We start from the raw sequence: 20,291 nt of genomic DNA on the forward strand, positions 1-20,291 counted from the left end.
TCTGGCTAAGCATAACAGTTGTGCCTAGGTCAAAATGGAAGCCCTTAAATTTCTTAGGGTATATATGATCTGTAAGGTAATGGTATCACACTTACCAGGTACAGGACCTTGAACTCTGGCCACACCTGACGTACCTATAGAAATGTGAGGGAGAAGTATTGTCAGCAATACCAAATGTGGCATTGTTACAGGGTAATATGTGTATATAAGAAACAAGATAACAGACACTGGCGAACCACAGACACAAAAATATCAAAAACCACGAAATAACCTAAAGGGTGTGAATTCACCCAGCGCTGTAAGCACCCAGAAAAATTAGAGTAGGTTAAAATATCCAAGGCAAAACTGCTATGAAGAAGTAAGGAATGAAATAATCCACAAGCTTCTTAACCTTTTATTTAACCTTCCGTTTTCGTCCACAACTTCATCAGAAACATTTAAAACCCTCCCCTTCATGCCTTATATAGTGCAAGCAATTAGTGACAAGAATCAGTTCACATTCAAGTTTTCAACAATTAAAAAAATATGTAAAAACCTTCAGTTCGAACAGATTTCTAAATAAACATATTATAAAAGTATTTAAAAACTGTTCTGAAATATAATTATATTAATATTTAATATCACAATACCATTTTATAAATCGTTCAGTTAAACCCGAAAAATACAAAGGTTGTCAGATTTAAAAAACATATAGTTGCCAGCTAAAATGTAGTATAAAAAACAAAAGGTTTTCTGTAATACACAGGGCAAAGAATTGAGTCTGCTGGTTACAATTTTGCAGACCTCAGTTTAAGTACTGGTCCCAGGGAGAATTAATAGGGAATGGGAGAATTTTTCAAAAATATCTGATTTGGAGGGCATTTTTACTGACAAACTAAAATTTGTGTATAAGAAAGGTAATACCATTAAAAACCTATTAGAGAGGGGACATGAAGGTTTTGTCTCGAAAAGTTTCTCCAACAAAAAAGGTTTATTTAAATGTGGAGCCTGTAAATATTGTTCAAACTTATTAATAGGTGACAGCTATTTTTTACAGGCAAGGAATAGGAGATTCTACTTAAATTCATTTGCAAATTGTAATACAAAAGGTATTATCTATTTAGCTGTATGTATAGTATGTAGTTCATTTTATATTGGTAAGAGTGAGAGATCTCTTAAAAAAGGATTTATGAACACCTTTACGAAATGAGGACAAAGAAGGAAAGTAATGCACTTTTTAAACACTCTTGTCATTGTTTAAATGCAAAATTCCAATTTTTTGTTCTTGAAGTGGTGGATGTTGACCCTAGAGGTGTTATGTGGGAGACCAGGGTAGAATATAGGGAGCTTTTTTGGCAAATTACATTAGAAGCCACAAAGCCCCCAGGTTTAAATGATATGATCTCCCTGGGACCAGTACTTAAACTGAGGTCTGCAAAATTGTAACCAGCAGACTCAATTCTTTGCCCTGTGTATTACAGAAAACATTTTGTTTTTTATACTACATTTTAGCTGGCAACTATGTTTTTTAAATCTGACAACCTTTGTATTTTTCGGGTTTAACTGAATGATTTATAACATGGTATTGTGATATTAAATATTAATATAATTATATTTCAGAACAGTTTTTAAATACTTTTATAATATGTTTATTTAGAAATCTGTTCGAACTGAAGGTTTTTACATATTTTTTTAATTGTTGAAAACTTGAATGTGAATTGATTCTTGTCACTAATTGCTTGCACTATATAAGGCATGAAGGGGAGGGTTTTAAATGTTTCTGATGAAGTTGTGGACGAAAACGGAAGGTTAAATAAACGTTAAAAAGCTTGTGGATTATTTCATTCCTTACTTCTTCATAGCAGTTTTGCCTTGGATATTTTAACCTACTCTAATTTTTCTGGGTGCTTACAGCGCTGGGTGAATTCACACCCTTTAGGTTATTTCGTGGTTATTGATATTTTTGTGCCTGTGGTTCGCCAGTGTCCGTTATCTTGTTTCTTGGTTACCTTGGACACTTCCTTATTACTGGTTAATATGTGTATATACTAACATGTACAGTAGCTAATATGATACTGCCTACATTGCTGACATTCTGAGTAATTGTGCACAACTGTGCGTTAAAACCAAACTCCGCAAAGCAGCTATACCTGACACCCATGTACTGGTATGCAGAGATTGCCACAATGACTGATACAGTATTACAGTGATGAACAACACAGGGAGCCTACCTGGACACCCCTTTAATGTGGATGCTGTGGCACTCACACCCACAGTGTATAGGGTGATGGATGCTTGGGAGATGGTTTGCTAGAAATTCCTCTGTGACTGACAGTAGTTGCAATGCTGCAGGCCCTCCACTGGTGGCAGTAAGGTCCCTGGCCGCAGTGGCTGCCCTTTGCCGTGCAGCATTGACCATATCTGTGGCTCGGTGTCATACCTGCTCGTAGGTCCTGTCCTGTTTGCCTATCTGGTTGACTGCTGTGACAAGGTCAGCCCACAGTGCTGCACATTCTTCACAATGCTGGTATACTCCTGGACAGCAGAATGTTATGATGCAGTCTGAGGCCATCCAGGATAACATTGTTTTCAGCATCTGAAAAATGGTGGGTGCCTCCTTCGATACATCCGTCCTGAAAAAGATCAAGAGTGGAACACATCACAGGACCAAATATGTGGATATCCACTATGTACAGATCCTGCACAACTAAAATGGCCTGTACTACCCACTGCTACCTCCTTCGTCATACCCGGCAGTCTATCAACACACTATGTATGTGGCTATCACCAACATAGTAGCAATACCGGTTATGTCCCTGTGTGCCATGACAGAGTGTGCTGTATGTCTCCACAACCATCAATGCAATCTACTGTGGTGTGTCCCCTATGGGTAAAGTCCCGCTACTATTTCATACAGCCACTGTCAGAGAAATAGGGTGTGTGTTATTACAAGTATATGGGGGCAGCCCAGTAACACCAGTGTGCCACAATGACAGACAACAATGTAAACCTGCTGTAGTATATTTTACCTGTAGGAGTCATATCTCTCCAGTGCACAAATGTTTGTGGAATGTCTACATTTGCCTGATATATGTGGTCCTGTCGGCACAAACATGTGGATGTCTGGCAAATGGATGGCCAATAATTGATAGTTCTTGGCAGAATATGAGAATCTGGCTGCCACATGCCAGAACCCTCAGGAAAAATGTATGCTACAGTAATATCTGTTACTCTATTCATACTCTTACTTTGTATGACCAATATGTACACTCTGTTTCTGAGGTTGGGCCTGTGTCCCCCCAGTAATAATGATTATGACCTAAATTCTTGCTGTAGGGGGGTTGACAGGTGTGTTAGCCATAGCTCTCAAGTGATGAGATACAAATGTCGACAAAACAGTGACCTATCCAGAGTACATCATTGACAGTCAGATACAACACCTTTATAATGTCTGAAGTATTCCGGGTGGCACAATGCCAGGGTAATCCTATGAACTAGGCTTGTAAAGGTTCCAGGGCCATTAGCCTAGTACACACCTATGAACCTATGAACCTATGGACATTCACAGACTGAGAGGAGCTGAATGGCAGTATATCATGTGATAGGACAGCTGTTTCCACCCTTACTTACTGTCAATATGCCTAACTCATAATCCATTAGCTTTGTCACAAAAGGCAACTGTTGTAGGAGGGAATGAGAGGGCCACAGCTGTGATTTTGTTCACAGCAAATACAGTTGAGAGGCATGCCTGTAGCTGTTGGACAACATAGTATCGCCAACATGTAATTCCCAGAGATGTCCTGCTGTTGTATTCCCTATTCCCCATACCTGCATCCTCCCATCTGCATTCCATTATATGGAGATTTGTATGAATACCTGCTAGAGGGAAGTAATCCTTTTGTGAACAAATCATCAGGAAAAAAGCTTGCTAAATCATATTCTGTTTTGGTAAAGCTAATTACAGCATAAGAAGCTGAACTGCATGCTAATCAGCCAGTCCAACATGGAGGAGCTATTCAACAAGCTATAAAGTAATTGTGCAGACTTAATGCTGGTTTTGCCTGTGAATTCCAAAACCTTTTGGAATACAATGACAGAAACTATTCTACACAGAAAGAATGTTAGAGGCTGCTGTTGCTTTTATTCATGTGTCTATGCAACAGGCCCAAGTCTACACTGCTGCTGCTGCTAATAAACCTCAGCCAAGAGGGAGAAGGGGGTGGATAGAGACATACTGCAGGAACTCTGCAACCTCTATCATCCACAACTGAGAACAAGGGCAAATTGAGGGCAACCAAATACCTGGGAAAACCAAGGTATGTGTACGACTTAGAATATTATCTACAGAACTTTTCAGAGGCCAACAAGGGATATGCAGGGGATGTCACAGGCATCGGCATCCAGGATCCTACATCAACTTCTGAATGCTATGGTACAACATGCCAGTGATTGCATACAGTTCCCCCATACACCTGAGGACAGAGCTGCAGTTATGCAGGATTTCTACCATGTAGCACACTTCCCTGAAGTCCTAGATGCCATACACTGCATGCAGATTGAAATCAAAGCACTACCCAGGGAACAGAGAAGACTGTACATAAACAAAAAGGTCTTCCACTCCATTAACTGCCAGGCCATGTGTAACATTAAGGGAATCATTCTGAGTGTGTATGCTGGTAATCCAGGTAGTTACCATAATTCATATATCTGGCACAAATCTGCAATCTATCAAATGTTTTCAAGGGGGGATATCCCACACAGTCATTTACAGGGGGATCCAGGTTTTGCACTCAAACTGTGGCTGATGATGCCCATCAGAAATGCACACCCACCAAATGAAAAAAGTATAATGAGGCACACGCTGAAGCAAGAAATATCATAGAGCATGTGTTTGGGCTGCTGAAGCCACTGTTCCAGTACCTAGATATATCTGGCGGAGCCCTGCAATACAATCCCCATACTTGTGTTAAAATTTTCATTGTCTGTGATATCATTCACAATATTATTCTGAGAAAAGAACTTCAGCAGGAACATCAAGGGGAAGGGGCACACATCCCACCACCAATGGCAAGGTCACCACAGCCACATGCAGATGAGGAGTCAGAGGGGAAACCACCAGCCTCTGTGCATGTAGGTAGACATAGGTGTGCACACTATGCCCGCACCCTGGCCAACAAAAAATGGATAGCATACACTCTCACTACCTAAGGGTGTAAAACCTTCATCCTATGCATAAACATACAGTAACATTGTTGCCAGGCAATGCTCACAACCTTGACTTACTGCTGAACTTCCAAGGTAAGTGTTAAACCCAGAAGAGGAAAATAAATTGCTAAGAACAGAAATTAATGGCATATCCTTGCATACTGTTACTTGCTAATGTAACTAAGTAGAAGGTGGGTGATTTTTACAGCAATTAAATCAATATGGGACAGTCCTGACTTATGTCAATAGATTTATTTACTATTAACTAGGAGGCCTTATGCTTCAAAGATTCACGCATTACAAAAGCCTGTAAAAAAGCAACACAATTTTTAAAAGAGGATCACAAACAACTATATACTAAGCATTCAGTCAGCTATGCACCCTGGGCATCAGACAAAAGACTTATGTATCCCTAAATTCAAAAGACAGAAAATCAAGTATATGGCACAGTTCTCATCATTTTCACAGGGCATTTTGCATGTGTGCATGTGCGCGCATGTGTGTGTGCGTGTGTGCGAGTGTGTGCGAGTGTGTGTGTGTGTGTGTGTGTGTGTGTGTGTGTGTGTGTGTGTGTGTGTGTGTGTGTGTGTGTGTGTGTGTGTGTGTGTGTGTCTGTGTTGGCGGGTCAGGAGGCCAAGGCTGGCCAAAAGGTACTGAGTGCAGGTGAGTAAGAAAGACAAACATTTTGATAAACTATCAAATGGCCACTAAGACTGAATGGGCTGTAAGCCTAAGGACTGACCCATGTAATTGTTGTGTGTGTATGTCTGTATGAGCACTCAAGGTGAAATATGTGCATGAGTGTCTACAAGAACACAGCCAAGCTCTGTGCTAGCTCTACTTCCTGGTATATCAGATAGATGTGAGCCATGCATGGCAGAGGTGACAGTTCATAGTCATTGCTCCCGACCACAATAACTGTCTCTACCAGGAGTTGCACTGGTACATCCATGCCCATGGTCAGATAGGCTACTGCTGCTACCTGAATGTGAATGATGTCTGCTGAACAAGCTCTCCTCATGAGTATGCTTACAGCCATGACCCCATGGCCTGTCATATATGGGTGTGGACACCTCAACCACTGATGGAATAGTGGAAATAGTGCCACTATGGGAGCATGATCAGGCACAGTCATGTCAGCTAACATCTGATGATGTAATTGACCTATGCCCATGTGGATGCCATCCCCTCCCAGCAGATATTAACTCACAGACACCACCCATTCCAAAGTGTCATTCATCCAATCCATTGAATTGGAAACATGGTGGAGGCAGTCACACAATTCACCCTGTGCCACATCTACAACACTAAGTATTTCCTTGGAGGCCCTTTTGGAATGTGCCTGCACCTCCATGATAGCTGTAAACATACATCAACTGGCAAGTAAAGACACACCAGGATCAGGTGGAGGGTAGACAGTAGGCCTCCTATGAGCACCTCTAGGAACCCTCCTGTGTGGCACCTCACCCACACATTGGTTGCACCCAGAGTCAATTGGCACTGAAGCCACAGTAACCACACTACCCTGATCAAGCAAGTGCATCACCCTCCACCTGCCAATATCTGAGTGATCAATGGAATAGGTATGTGTAGGCCTACTGGCTGTGTCTGATGGAAATACAGGGGATGGCTTAATTTCAACCTCCATGTCAGATTCAATCTCTGCACCCCCCCCCCAACTGTGTCTCTGATTGACCACATCATCATCATCAGGGCCTGCCAGTACTCTGACATTAGGTGGTAAGAGTCCTACACTTTGACTGTCAAGATCACCTGTAATAATAAGCAACAAACACAGGAAATAAATTAAAAACTACACTACTACAATTTAATATATGCTAACAAACTAACACTGGTGCCACTATCACAGATGGCGCAGCAATACAAACACACTCATGACACTCAGCTCACACATATGGATAAATGCATATTTCTGACAAATGGTTATCAATAATTAAATAAAAATGCTTGGCTTACCATGTGCAGATGACTCCAGACTTGCTCGGAAGGATGGTCCTGGAGGGCGTTAAACAAATGGTAGGGACATATCACCACAATTCCAATAACACAGGGGGACATAATTATTGACTGTATGTCTTTTGACAATACTTTTAACTGAAACTTGCCTAACACGTCCACCCAAAGCCACCCCCCCAAAAAAATGTGTTGTTAACTGTATCAATTTATCAATATGTTCAACCAAAAAAAAATTAATGAAAGCAACATGAACTACTGCTTTCAATGCTTTCAATATTTTACTACACAAGAAAATTTTATAAATTAACATATGTAAGCTTACCTGGAAGCTCCTTCTGGTACATACTTACCCCCCAGGAACATCAGCATCAACATCAATCACATGTTGTTGTGCAGTTTCCACTGAGCCCACTGGATCTCTGACAGTGGACAGGAACTCTTCATTTAGTGTCAATGGTGGCTGTGTAGCAGGGCCCACCCCTGTAGCCAGCTGTTCACAGGCAACTGCAGCTGTTCTCCTCTGGGCTAGTGAAATCATATCAGTGGCCCAATGACACACCCAATCATAAGTCCTGTTGCTCACCCTATGGCATTTATGTCATTGATTATCTGGTTCTAAATCTGCATTCTGTCAGACATATCCCCATGTCCTTTTTCAAGCAGAAAGGCACTGTGGTGCTTAAATGCTTGCACAATTATATCATTTTACAAGTCACTGAAAAGGAGGTTTACATAGATTGGTAAGCTTGAATACCATGCTCCTATGTGACGTAAAATAGAGAAGGATACAACATATAAATACTACATAATTAAATTCTTGCTTATACACACATGTATATTTTCAATATTAACCACTGCAGACACAAAGCTGTGGTATTAAAATGTATGGTTATGTTGTTGTACCATATCATACTCACAGACAAACTAATGCTTGATCCAAAACAAGGAATAACAATGGAGTTATGTATTGTTTACCACAGAAAGAAATGGATGACTACACAATTTCAAAAGCAAAACTCTTGAAACACAACTTTTGTTGTGACAACATGCAAATGGTATTTGGCTCCCCATCCATAAAACAACAGGCAAATTACAGTTTATACCAAGCAAGGAATAACACATCAGTCAATTGTTATGAATGCTTTAAAAAAATCTCACAAAATATGTACATATTTACAACAGAAAAGTCAATTTTATATGATTGCTTGTCACCTCTCCCTGTACCCAGCACTCCCCTAAAGGTGTCTATGGGCTATCTTAGAAGCCTAACATCCCTATGTTATTGACAATATAGGACATTATATTTCATTGAAATAACATAGAAGAGTGTAAGATAACCACATGTGACAATAACACTTATGATGAAAGTTAATAAGGTTGTCTATCTGAGAAAGTAAAATGCCTGACAAAATTGTCTGTGCCAACAGTGAACCTATAAAAAGTGCATACAGATAAAAGTTCCATTTTCTAATGCACATATATAAAATATTTTCCTTGTAACATGTTAAAAAATCTAGCATATACTTGAAAAATGCAATCATACCATAGCAAGATCAGAAGTCTTTTGTGCAGATAAATCCAAATTGATAGCAATATTTTTCTGTGTTCTCCACATACACAACTCTCCTCACCTTCAAGTTCCCTAGCTACATGGTTACCTTTTTTTATAGAAGAGATTGAGGCCTCTGAGCACAGTGAAGTTGCAAATGAGGTGTGAACTCATTAGAATTGCTGAATCTCAAACTTTTGACTTCATGTAGCAGGTGTAAACATAGGGTAGGCACTACCTCAGTGTTACTTGCGAATAAATTGCACCTGTGAATGATTATTGGTAGGGTGAAGTAAAACACAACAGCAATTTAGACTCCCTTACCTGCAGTGGGTGTGTCACCCAGGATACATTTGCAAGTTGTAGAAGTAATTGTAGCAAGCTTTTAAATGGAAGTGAGCAGCACACATTTCTCAGTTTTTGTTCACTAATAACCAAACTCTCCTACCTGTGTTGAAAACTGTGTATTGCTGTCATGTAGCATTCTCAAACATTTTAAGGAAAATTATATAAAATGTCCTACAGACTGCATGTTTGAGAGTACAGCACAGATAAGAGAAAAATGAATACAACACAAAGAGAAGACAGAGCTACACTGGTGTAAGCAATACTCATAAATGGCTGTGTGATCCATCATTGCACTAAATATGTGTCACATACAAACAACTGAAAGTGTGCAATTGTTATATGTTTTATAATACTGTGGTGAAAATAGCTCTTGCCTTTATGCACAATGATTTTTCATTCCTGCTGCAAAGCTGTTTCTGTGACAAAGACAGACAAGGCACCCTTACTTTGTTTTGTAGGTTCAGTAGACTGACAGTTCAAATCCAGAGCTGTGAAGAATTATATCAGTTGTGTTAAAATGTAGTTTGCAATGCTGTTACTGTTTCCTTTTTTAATTTTTTAAATAATAGTATTTGTGAGATGCAATGCTTAGTGCAAATATTATTAAATGGTGAAATACATTGAAATTCATGAATGTTGCGAATCAAGGGTCTGTATAGCACATCTCGTATATGTAGATCAAAATTTAAATCCCACATCTATCTTTTAGTGAGGAAAAGTAATAAACACGTTTTACAATAATAACGCATGTTGAGATTTGCTAATCTCATTTGGTACTGCTCAACTCTGTGCAAACATGGTGTGATGGCCTAGACAAAAAGCAGACATTGTCAATTTCAGGAAAGGATACATTGTTGCATATTTTGCTTTCCATCATGCAACGCCACTAAGCACTGTTGTGTGAGGGTCAGTAAGCTTCCACAACACCTGCAAGTCCAGAACATCTGAAGACAATATGCAACCCATGTCAGTTTAAAAAAAGGATACAGTCAGTGTTGCATCTTTTGCTTTCCATCATGCAACGCCACTAAGTAATTTTGTGTGAGGGTCAGCAAGCTTCCACAACACCTGCAGGTCCAGAACATCTGCAGACAATATGCAGACACATGTCAATTTCAAAAAGGATACAGTGTTTCATTTTTAGCTTACCATTCCTCAAACCCAGAAGTGTTGCATGCCAGTCCACAACACCTGCAGGTCCTGAACACCTGCACAGACACCAAGGAGACACTTGTCAATTTTCAAATGGATAAATTCTATCTGTGCAGTGGTCAGCGCATATACATAGTAATGAATGTAAAAATAAAGAGGTGCTGTCTAGCTGTTACTGTGGCAGCAGAAGTAAGTCAAGATCTCAACATATGCAAGCCTGGATTCTAATACAGTAAAGTCCAAAGTTTTATTACTGCTGTTCCAGTTTACTTTATATAACAGTTAACATTAGAAAATAATTACATATTGAAATAACTATCTTTAGCGGGTGCATTGAGCATACACAGGATATCACATATATATTAAATGCATAAATGTGTATATCAGTAGAATTATGGTCCTACAATTAAACATTTATTTTCTGCACTTTCATGTCACACACAAAAATGGTTAAACACTCAACTCTTTTCTAACTAATGAGCAGATCTAACAAACAATGTTTCAGTTGCAATGAGCACACTGCACATTAATGACTGTAAAAATACACTTGTAGTCCAGCCTCCCCTGTGGCAACTAGTATAAGTTAATGGTCTCGATACAGGTGAGTCAAGGTTCTAATCTAGCACACTCCTAATGTTTGTCCACTCAATTTTAAAAATGTTTTTATTTTTTTAAAGAACAATGTAACCATAATTATAAATAACAATAACTATGTATAGCACTGGAGCTCATATGAATTATGTGTGTGACTGAGGGTATACTAACAATTATGTTTCTGCCATTATAATTGCCATTTCTGCCCTTGGATGGACTTCATACTTCAATGATAGTCATACACATATGAATGTATAAACATGGACCTTGTTAGGTCACACACATACATGGTTAACACCTCACTCTCTCATGTGTATATATAATTAATGAGCATGTCTGACAAACACTTCTTCTGTGGCAAGGATAAAACTCCCCTATGTGTAAAAATATATTTTGTCTGTTTTACATAGGTTTGAATCACACATTGTACAAATTACTTTCATCAGTGTGTGACGACACAAAAAATGTTACAGGTCATAAAATGTATACTGTAATACATGTCTGCAAAGTTAAAACAACTAACAGGTACAGTAGTAACCAACCCATAAACTATTGGCAACTGTCACATTACCCTTCATATTTCATGTACTGCCTTCTTCTCTGTTTGGCACTGTTGCTCTCTGATTAACATCGCACAAACATGGTTGGCATGGTTGTTCGGTTTTGTGCACTAGCTGTAAAACGCAATATCTCAGATTGGCAGAAAAATGCTCAAACTGTTTCTGTTTGACCTGTATGGACATAGCAGGAGCTAAAAGGGAAGGTGCCCAATTTAGGGCTCAAAGATGGAGTGTTGAGGAGTCCAAAATACTAACTGCAGGGGGACTATACTGGGTCTCAATATATATCAGAGGCTTGGAATAGTCTGGCCAAGGCTATCTCCAGTGCAGCTGGCATTCCACACACTGGAGGGCAATGCAAGGACCACTATCATGACCTGCAAAGATGTTAGCAGAAACAACTCAACCAGTGGCAGGATGAGTTTAGGACTGCTGATATCCCACAGTTGCGTATACAGATAGATATTTTAAATTAGATAGAAAGTTGGATATAGCCAAGACTGGTATGCTCTTCTCTTTTTCTCCATTTTTAATTTTATAGCTACCTAGGAGATAACAGAGAACTTAGATACCCATACTGAGCATTTGGAAAGACTAACAGAAGCAAGCAGTATGTATGCAGCACAAAATAATATTTTATCGTCCCTAAGGTATTGCTCTTGTATTCATTACTAACAAATTAAGCATGCATATTTTAACTGCAAAATCAAGTGTGCATGCTTCAGTCTGTAGCTCAAGCCAAATGTAGGAGTCAATTGTAATACTGTATTTAGATGTTGTGACTTCAGATCTTACAGATAACAAATATATAATAAAATAATTAAAAAATATTACATAATAATTTCGACACAGTTGGCATATATGCCATCCTCTTATCTTAATCTGTATTATTTGATCAAGCATATGTGCAATACATGCATATTGGAAGGATTACCTGGCACAATCATTATACTTTTTAGGTTTTAAAAAGTATACTTAATGTAAACGTGATATTATTTTTTATTTATATTGTACTAATTTATTGAATCTCACATATGATGGAACTAATTATCTTATTTTTCTGACTCTTACCCCCCTCATCTCTCTTTTTTATTTTTATATCTGTGGTCACAATGTTCTGATGTTATCCATTTCTGACAACTCACAAAATTATTTACACACAGGGAGGTATGTCAACCACTTCAGCTCAGCTTGCCCCCCCCCCACAGCTGCTGCACAGATGCCCAACACATCTGGGACACAACTTGGCAGTACTGCCTCTGTAGCCCCTGCACTACCTGAGCCCTCCACATCAGGTAGCATTACCTTGGCAGTTGGTGCAATGGTACCCTTCGGGAGTATTGGTGGTGATTTTGTCATCTGCATGCTCACTGGAATGCTGGGCAAAAGAAAATGTCAAGCACTCTAATAGAAATCTGAGGAGGGGGTAGGTGATGACAGTTCTGAGGGTGAGGACTAGTTTCTCACTGTCCCTATGTTTGCTGGACATGGGCATTCTATGTCCCCTCCTTATCCACATCATGGTTTCCATCAACCTATTGTGCCCCTCACCATCCCTGTCTCTTGTCATGTTTGTCATTTTTCTCTGCAGCCACTTCCTCGCCTACCCTATTTACTGGACCCTGACATACCTATGTCCCTTACCCAACATAGCTCTCTTACTGAAATAAAAACTCAAAAATGTTCACCTGTCCCAAAAAAAAAAAAAAGCATCCAATACATAGCTATCCACTTTGTGCATGTGTCTTCTTGACGCACTTGATTCAGTCCAATTGGCTATACAACATGACTGAGTTGCCACCCATTTTTGGTAAACTGACAGTCCAAATTCATCCAATAGTCTATTCATGTTTATTTTACACCACTGAAGAAGTGGACAGCGATGGTTCTTTCATAATTCCCTCCTACACATTCCTATATTGCTTTGCCTTGGTTCTTCCTCCTACTTGTCCACCCATTTCACCACTTTCCTATCTACCAAATTTTCACCCTTTTAATCTGGTCAACAAATTGAATCACACACCACTTCTTCTCCTTTCAACTTTTCCCATTAGGGGTTCCCACAGCGGAACAACGGTCTGCAGAACAATTGGTAGTGGAGTTTTTACAGTGTCAAGTTGCCAGCCCAGTGCTCAACCTTCCACAGAAGACACACACACGCACACACACACACACACACACACACACACACACACACACACACACACACACACACACACACACGCACACACACGCACACACGCACACATGCACAAACACACACACACGCACACACACACACACACACACACACACACACACACACACACACACACACACACACACACACACACACACACACACACGCACACACGTACACCCACCCACACACAGACACACGCACACACACCCACACACCCCCACACCCACACACCCACACACACACACCTAGGGCCAATTTAGAGTGTCCAGTCCACCTGCAGCATGTCTTTGAGATAAGAGGGGAAACCAGAGCACCTGGAGGAAACACATATGGTCATAAAGAGGACATGCAGAGTCTGTACAGATGGCACTCCAGCTGAAAATATAACCAGAGACCTTCTACGCATGAGGTGACAATGCTAACCACTGCACTACCATGGCTGTCCCAACTACACACATAAGTTATAAATCCCTAATTAAGCCCTTCACGTCTTGTCCTCTGCATTTGAGTGAAGTTTTACATCGCACACCAATCCCCAGTAACTAGGAGTGGCTATTCATGTCCTATAGCATAGTGTGGTTACCTCTGCGCAATGCTGCTTAAACCCCACTGCACTAAGAAAACACATTTAATGTACAATAAAGACACTCATATTAAAAATTACACATAAAATATTTATTTAGGCTGATGCCTGTATAAATATGTTCCTCCATATGTGTACTGTTGACATAAATCACTTGAGTACTGTTTTGTATATAGAGTAGTTTACTGTAGTCATTCCCTCTCACATTTCTGCTAATTATCACATGTAATTATTTAATTACATCATGAATACATATGTAAAAAAATAGATAGAGCTGGAATCCAACCCTGTATCATCTGTGCTCAAAATAAGAACTCACTACTATTACACTTGCTTTTCTGGGGTGGGGCTGTTTCTTTCTGTTTTTCTTCCACTCAGTACTGTCCAGAGTGCTGACTGATGCACCTCTCTGCTTAGCATGTTTGCACAGAGGAAAACAAACCAATGGAATTCATATAATTTTCTCACTGAAGCAGGAAACCATGTTTGCTTGACACTTAACTATGTGCAAATGGAGAAAGCACTATAGATACGTATTTAAGGTTATACAATGTATGACAGAACATTTCTGATATGAACAAGGTATGAACACCACAGCATCTGTTAGCTGTGTCTACTATAGCCAGTATGGATAAGTACTTCTCAGGTTCAAGTAAGAGTGCTTAAATGTGTATTTCACAAGCACAAAACACTTTCCCATCAATTGCACAAAACAGATGCTCAGCAATGTGCTATGAAAAGTGCTTATTAGCATGTATTATTTATGTTTACTGCCCAGTTAGTCTTCAGCCCATTAAAATCCATGTAAAAACACAAACAAAGGGAAGGCACATTTTAGTGACCGAACACATATTTACACTCAGTCATGAGTTACCTGCACCCATGCTTGAAACATGGTACCTCAGTACTTGCTCTCAAATGTCAACTACACTACAGAAATAAATAGCAAAACTGCATTGTTGCATATCATGTACACCTTTATAATGACAGTAGACATACAGATCATCTTATACATGCATTAATGTGGACAGCAATTCTTCGCAAATATGAACACACAAATATGATCACAAAAATTCTGTGTGTCTGTATGTAACAATTTAAGTGTGTAATGTACACAACATAATGGGAAAACAGCTGCTCATATCTCATTTTTGTGATATGTATTCCTGCCAGCTTCTTGCATCTAGTTTGACAACATGTCTCTTAAAGTATACCTGCACATTGGAAACACAACAGGAAATAGTACATTCACACTTTGCACATCACTCTCATAACAGGATATATCAACCACATCATATAATGATGATGGTATCATCCATAAAAAACACTATGACAAGGCAAATACATGCTTCAGGGATGTTGCAATCATCAAATACTGTTTTGCAGATGGGAACAAAATACTTACATGAGTGTTAAATTAGAACAGCAGCCACATTATGAGTGTGTCTCTATGTATCTGTAAGTGTGTGTGCATAGAAGTAGTAACATCAGTCTGACTCCCACTATCATCAATCTTGTCCCATGCAGAACTAATATCTTGGTAGTCTTACATGGCTATCCATCCATTTCATACAGGCTTCTCACCATACTTACTCAGATATGCAATGATGTAGTCATCTACTATAAATTGTCCAGCACCATTCTAAAAGTCAGATTTATGTCATGGTGTTTGCATTAACTACTGAGTTCTCTAACTGGTGTACTTAGGTAGGAGTTCTAATCTCACTGCAGTCAACTGGTGTGTGTGTGTGTGTGTGTGTGTGTGTGTGTGTGTGTGTGTGTATGGAATACAAAAAATACAGTTTCATAGCTGTATGTTGTCAATTTATCGGGATATGAGTTATCAGATTGTGACATTGACGTTCTGGAAAGGGGTTTAAAATATGTACCGACTGTTTTACCCAGGCTACATGAATTGAAAGGTGATGTGTTTCGTTTTACTCGTAAGTTGAATTTGATTGATTATTTTAATACTGATGTTACTGCAAATGTTATATATGATGATGTGAATAATGACTCTTTCAGTTCTATGGATAGTTTTTATTCTTGCCATTACAATGAAGATTTTAACGCTTATTGTAAATTAAATACGTAGAATATTAAGGTTAAAAGTGACTTTATGCCTCCATGTAGAAGCGACAGTATTAAACACTTTAATATTTTTCTGGGTTATAATGTGGAAAAGGAATTTTTCACATTTTTGAAAAATAAAAAGAATGTGAGATATAATTTAGATAAAGAGGAATGGCAATGTTTAAATAAATTAAGTCGTAAAGCTGAATTAGTATTTAAACCCGCTGATAAGGGTGGGAAATTAGTTGTGTTAAGTTACATTCAGTATTTATCTATGTGTTATGTACATTTAAATGATGATCAAATATATAAAAAAATTGATATGGTTGAATATTTAAAGGCTCAGACAGATTTTAATGATTTAATAAATAAGGGGCATAGATTGTATTATTTTTCAGTGAAGGATATACAGGAGAAATTTGTTATTAAAAATCCTAGAATGCCATGCTTCTATTGCCTTCCTAAAATTCATAAAAGTTTAATCGATCCCCCTGGATGACCTATTGTGTCAGCCAGTGGTAGTTTTTTACATAATATATCCTGTTTTTTACATGAATTTTTGTTATCTACAGTTAAAAAATTACCATCTTATATAAAGGATGTATTAGAATTTTTGGATAAAATTGATAATATAAGATGGGAAAAAGACATGTAGAGAAGTTTCATGTGATTTGGATTTTTATTAAATCTTTTTTCTTTTATTTCGTGTTGCTGGTCTTCAGTTTGTGGTTCTATGATTCATCTTTACTGGTTGTGGTTTATTTCTATTAATATCTTGGTAGTCTTACATGGCTATCCATCCATTTCATACAGGCTTCTCAACATAGTTACTCAGATACGCAATGATGTAGTCATCCACTATAAATTGTCCAGCACCATTCTAAAAGTCAGATTTATGTCATGGTGTTTGCATTAACTACTGAGTTTTCTAGCTGGTGTACTTAGGTAGGAGTTCTAATCTCACTGCAGTCAACTGGTGTGTGTGTGTGTGTGTGTGTGTGTGTGTGTGTGTGTGTGTGTATGGAATACAAAAAATACAGCCCCATGGAGTACAAATAATTTGGCAGTCGTACTTCCCCACACATCCATTTCATACTGGTCTCTCAACATCTTCTCTCAAACATGCAATGATGATGTCATCCACTATAAAATGTCCTGCAGCACCAAAAGTAAGATGTGTGTCATGGCACTTGCGTTGACTACTGTGTTCTTTAAATACTTAGGTACGGGTTCTACTGTCACTGCGGTCAACTGGTGTGTGTCTCTCTGATCACCTGGTTGACATTCTAGAAAACCTGCTACCATCTTCTTCTCACCAGCCACTGCTGATTTTATTAGCTATAAACTGTTGACTGACACTATAAAAGCCAGACTTGTGCTGTGGTGCTTATGTTAAATACTGTGCTCTGTAAATACCTCAGGTAGGGGTTCTACTGTCACTGTGGTCAACTGGTGTGTGTGTGTGTGTGTGTGTGTGTGTGTGTGTGTGTGTGTGTGCGTGTGTGTGTGTGTGTGTGTGTGTGTGTGTGTGTGTGTGCGTGTGTGTGCATGTGTGTGCGTGTGTGTGTGTGTGCATTTGTGTGTGTGTGTGCACACACATGTGTCTGTGTGTCTGTGTTCACTTGGTTGACATTCAAGATCCCATTTTAGAACAGCATGGAGACATTCCTACTACCATCTTGTTCTCACCGGACACTGCTGATGTCATCAGCTAAAGTGTTGTCTGACACTATAGAAGCCAGGCTTGTGCTGTGGAATTTGTGTTAAGTGCTGTGCTCTGTAAATAGTTATGTAGGAGTTCTACTGTCACTGTAGTCAATGTGCATGTGTGTGTGTGTTCGTTCACTTGCTTGATTCAAGATCCCATTTTAGAACAGCATGTGAGACACTCCTACTACTATCTTGTTCTCACCAGGCAATGCTGATGTTATCAGCTAAAGTGTTGTCTGACACTATAGAAGCCAGACTTGTGCTGTGGAGTTTGTGTTAAGTGCTGTGCTCTGTTAATAGTTAGGTAGGGGTTCTACGCTCACTACGGTCATCTGATGTTTGCATGTGTGTTGGTTTGTGTTTACTTTGTTGACATTCAAGAGACCATTTTAGAGCAGCATGTGAGACGCTCCTACTGCCTTTTTCTTCTCATTAGACACCTCTGATGCCATCAGCTATAAAGTGTTGTGTGACACTATAAAAGCCAGAATTGTGCTGTGGTTCTTGCATTAAGTACTGTGCTCTGTAAATAGGTAGGGGTTCTACTGTCACCTGTGTAACATGCACTCTGACAGTATTCAAGACAAACCTATTCTGTGGCAGTAACATTAGCTACTGTGTTCTCAAGCTACTTTACCTAGAGATATAGGGGATCTAATCTGACAAAGGGCAATATGAGTGTGTATACATCATAGGTTTATAGGTGGCTACTAGCCTAGTGACCACAGAACCCTTACAAGCCTAGCCATGTTAATCCCGAGTTGCCTCAATTGTCCTTAGTTAGATAGACATAATTTGCAGAGCAATTCTATGATCAACAATGACTCCCCCTGTCCATGAGGGACATGGGTGCCACCCCGGGGTGAAGTTGTATTCTCCCATCCATTTGTCCAGATTGTACTTGAATATGGTCAGTGAAGATCTCTGCTTCAAGTGAATTGAAAGTTTGGGTATTCCAGAGTAGTAGCAATCTGTAGGAGATATATCTGTCTCTCCAGCATGTTTTGTTAATGTCACAGGCTAGGTTAAGATCCCTAGAGCAAGTGCCTCCTGTACCACTTGACTTAAGCATGTGCAGCATTTTCATCAGTGCAGGGTCAGAGATTGCCCTGCCAGACAGACACAAGTCATCTCTCAGTAGCCTATATGTTACAGAGTACAGTGACAGGGCTTTCGGTCTATCCACATAAGTCATGATTTGGAAGCCCTGTATTTTCTTGGCGAGAAACCTCTGTGGTCTCTCCAGCTACTGCAGGTGTCTGGTGAAAGACATGCAGAAGGAAGCATTGCACTCTATTATCGGTCTGATAAGGGTCGAGCACAGTGGAGTTATAACATTCTTAGACCTGGATGCCATGCCTTTACTTATGAGATGTGCAACATAGAAGGCTTTTCTTACCACTGTGAAAAGTTGGTGGTCGAAGTTCAGATTGCTATCTACCTGTGTTCTCAAATCTTGTACCAGTGAGTTTGAACTTAGAGATGTGCTGTTAATATTGTAATTAGCAAGTAATTTTGCCTTGCAAAAGAGGATAATAATGCACTTTTTTGCATTTAGTTTTAGACCATGGCTTTGACACCAGTCACTTGTCTGTGTTAGCCCCTACTGTAATCTGTTAACATCAATGGGTGACTCAATAAATGCACCCAATTTGCAATCAGCAGTGACCTTGGTAAGCCAAAGCCCATCTACTTTAGCCTTGACTTCTGAGAAATAGATTTCAAACAGTAAAGGGCCCAGCACAGATCTTTGTGGTATACCACTGGTGAAAGGTCTACTGGTAGAGGTGGAGTCACCAACTTTAACAGTATGTGTTCTGTCGGTGAGCAAATTGGTTACCTATCTAGTGATGTAAGTGTTTATCCCCAGCTGGGAGAGTTTCTCAATGATACTTGAGTGGGGGATTGTATCAAAAGCCTTGGCTAGGTCAAGCAAGGCAGTATGCATTGTCTTACCTTCATCCAGGGTTGTAGTGACTTTGTTGAATAAGTCTACTAAGTTTAATAAGAATGATCTACCCTTAATATAGGTTCATAGGTTCATAGGTAGGTACTAGGCTACTGGCCCAAGGTCCTAAGTAAGCCTAACCAACAAGGTTCCCTGGCTTACACCACCCAAGAAAGTTATTTTCCTGTGCCCCTGTCGAGCAGAGTCACAGAAGTGATCCCCAGGGTGTATTTCCTATTTCCCATCCACTCAAGACTTTTCTTGAAGAGTGCTAATGAGGAACTTTGCTCAACATATAGGTAACAAAGTCAAGCAGGGTTGGGTCTCGAGTATGAAAGTCTCCTATGTCCTTGTTGATAAGGTCCATGATGATTCTTTCTATAGTCTTGCAGACGAGGCTGGTTAGACTTATGGGTTTATAGTTTCCAGAG

The sequence above is a fragment of the Protopterus annectens genome, chromosome 1.part0 (assembly GCF_019279795.1).
Source record: "Protopterus annectens isolate FY-2018-M chromosome 1.part0, PAN1.0, whole genome shotgun sequence".
Taxonomy (NCBI): domain Eukaryota; kingdom Metazoa; phylum Chordata; order Ceratodontiformes; family Protopteridae; genus Protopterus; species Protopterus annectens.